Source organism: Grammomys surdaster, unplaced genomic scaffold, assembly GCF_004785775.1.
Source record: "Grammomys surdaster isolate TR1022 unplaced genomic scaffold, NIH_TR_1.0 168, whole genome shotgun sequence".
Taxonomy (NCBI): Eukaryota; Metazoa; Chordata; class Mammalia; order Rodentia; family Muridae; genus Grammomys; species Grammomys surdaster.
In genome coordinates, this window is record NW_021604616.1 from 5,206,443 (window position 1) to 5,209,439 (window position 2,997).

The following is a 2,997-nucleotide window of genomic DNA, read 5'->3' on the forward strand; positions in this document are numbered from 1 at the left end:
CTGAACATGGCATAAGAAGTCAGGCATATGCCCTCACATTAAGACAAGGCAACGCTGTAAGAGAAAAAGGGTCGCAAAAGTAGGCAAAAGTGTCAGAGACATCCCTGAGCTCACCACTGTTAGGAGTCCCACAAGAACACCATGCTATATAACCACAACACATATACAGAAGACCTAGGTCAGACCCACATAGGCTCCCTGATTGTCACTTTAGTCTCTGTGAGCCCCAATAAGCCCTGGTTAATTGATTCTGTGGGATGTGTCCTTGTGGTATCTTTGACCCCTCTGGCTCCTAAAATCCTTTCTCCCCCTAAGAATTCCCCAAGTTCTGCCTAATATTTGCCTGCGGGTCTCTGCATAAGTTCCTATCAGTTGCTGTATGAAACATCTCTGATGATGATTATGTTATACTCTGATCTGTGAGTATATCATTAGGAGTCATTTCATTGACTCTTCCTTTCTTTCTTTCTTTCTTTCTTTCTTTCTTTCTTTCTTTCTTTCTTTCTTTTCTTTCTTTTCTTTCTTTTCTTTCTTTTTTTCTTTCGACTTTCTTTTCTGCCAGCCATATTTGGTTTTATCCTAGGTCTCTGGGCTACCCAGGCTCTGATCTCTGATTACTGGTCCTCCAGGTAATGTCATAGTAGACTCCCTCTTGTGCTATGGGTCTTGAGATGGACAAGCATTGGTTGGCCACTCTCACAGTTCTGTGCCCCTTGCCCTAGCACATCTTACAGATAGGACAAATTATAGGCTGATGTTTTTATGGCTAGATTGGCATCCCAGTCTATCCACTGCCTTACCTAGTTATAGAAGTTCAGGCTCATTAGAGTCACCCTTGTAGCTTCCAGGGAGTTTCCACTGCACTAGGTTTTTTACCTTGCCCTTGAAATGTCCCCTAATTCCAGTTCCATGAGTACTCTCTCCATCCACCCCCAACCTTATCTCTCCTGTTCCCATTCCCAACAGAATCCCAGTCCACCCTCTAAATCTCTTTTATTTCCCTTCCTGGAGATATTTATGCATGTCTACCTTGAGCCCTTCTTGCTACTTAGACTCTTTGGGTCTGGGGATTGTGTCTATGGTCTGTGCTTGGTTATCCTTTACTTTACAGCTAATATTCACTTATAAGTGAGTACATATCATGTTTGTATTTCTGGGTTTACCTTTCTGGATATGGGTTGCCTCTGCAGGATAATTTTTGTGACTTCCATCCATTTGGCTACAAATTTCATTGTTTGATTGTTTTTGGTTTTTTGTTTGTTGTTTGTTTGTTTGTTTGCAGTTGCATAATATTCCATTGTGCAAATGTACCATATTTTTTATCCATTCATCAGTTAAGGGACTTCTAGATTGTTGTAAATGTCTGGCTTTTATGAATAAACCTGCTCTGAATATAGCTAAGCGAGTGTCCTTCTAATAGGATGGAGTGACCTTTGGGTATAAACTGGGAGTGGCATAGTCTGCCCACTGGTCCCTGCTGAGCTTGTGTTGGTCCATGACTCTCTGAGAGATCAGCCACTCGGAGCTGAGGTACCCAGACTTGTGCATTTCCTTGTTATCATCTCCAAACTTGGCCTGAACCTCATAGGAGCGCAGGAGCACGGCAGGAGCACGGCTGTCTCTGGGGGCAGTAGATCTCGTCGCTGGGGATCCCTTCCTTAACTTGCAGGAAAATGAGCTTCTGTATGATGTCCTGGATGAGCTCCTCAGCCACGTCCTCAGAGTAGAACTTGACCCAGAATTTGAACTGGACAGGGTTGTCTTTTCAAATCTCCTGTGCAGAGACCGTTTTATCACGTTTCAACCAGGTAGGAAATCCTTTATTGTCTACATACTGTAGGCTGAAGTACCACACTTCCTGGAGGCCGATAATATTTACCACCTGATGGGTGTTTGGCTGGATGGCGAACTCCAGCTTCGCATCCATGGTGGCCAACCGGACGTTGATTGGCTTGGGCATCTTGGCTGGCTGGTGGCTCTGCATGTGTCCTCGGCAAGTCAGCTGTGCGGAGGTGGCGGCAGCAGCGACCCTAAGTGCCTATCTTAATTTGGGTTTTACTGCTGTTAACAGGCACCATGAATAAGGTAACTCTTATAAAGGACAATATTTAATTGAGGCTTTCTTACAGGTTTAGAGGTTCAGTCCATTACCATCAAGGTGGGATCATGGCAGCGGCTAGGCAGGCAAAGTGCTAGAGGACCTGAGAGTTCTACCTCTTGTTCTGAAGGCAGCTAGAAGAAGATTGACTTCCAGGCAGCTAGGAAGAGGGTCATACAATCTATGCCCGCAGTGGCACACTTCCTCCAACAAGGCCACACCTACTCTAGCAAGGCCACCCCTCCAAATAGTGTCACTCTCTGGGCCAAACATAGTGGTGATTATCACAGAGTCTAAAAAAATTTGGAAAGATGTCACACTAACAACTTATTAGCATACCTGAAAACTCTAAAGCAACTAGAAGCAAACACACTAAAGAGGAGTAGATGAAAGGAAATAATCAAACTGAAGACTGAAACCAATAAAATAGAAACAATGAATACAATTCAAAGAATCAATGTGGGAAAAAAAGAGTTTGTTATTTAAGAAAATCATCAAGACAGACAAACTGATATGCAAACTAACTAAAAGACAGAAGAGAATATCAAAATTACAAAATAAGAAAAGAAGTGGAGATACAATAAGACAGTGAGGAAATCCAAAGAATCATTAACCTAATGATTCTTTGTATTTCCTCACTGTCTTTTTTTATCCCCACTTCTTTGAAACCAGTTACCAAAGTTAAATTAAGATTAAATAAACAATTTATATAGAACTAAAACTTAAAGGCAAATAGAAACAATCATTAGAAGTCTCACATCAAAAAACAACAAAACAAAACAAAAAACAAAATGAATAAACAAAAAACAAAACAAAGCCAAAACAAACAAACAAAGCCCAGAGCCAAATAGCTCTAGAGCAGACTTTTACCTGAGTCTCAAAGAAGAGAGAATTCTAAT

The 2,997-nt window shown here is 41.7% G+C and overlaps 1 pseudogene; it reads right to left on the reverse strand.

Annotated features, from left to right (window-relative positions):
* Nucleotides 1-1,413: 1,413 nt before the first annotated feature.
* LOC114620374 lies at nt 1,414-1,960 on the reverse strand (annotated as a pseudogene).
* Nucleotides 1,961-2,997: the final 1,037 nt, after the last annotated feature.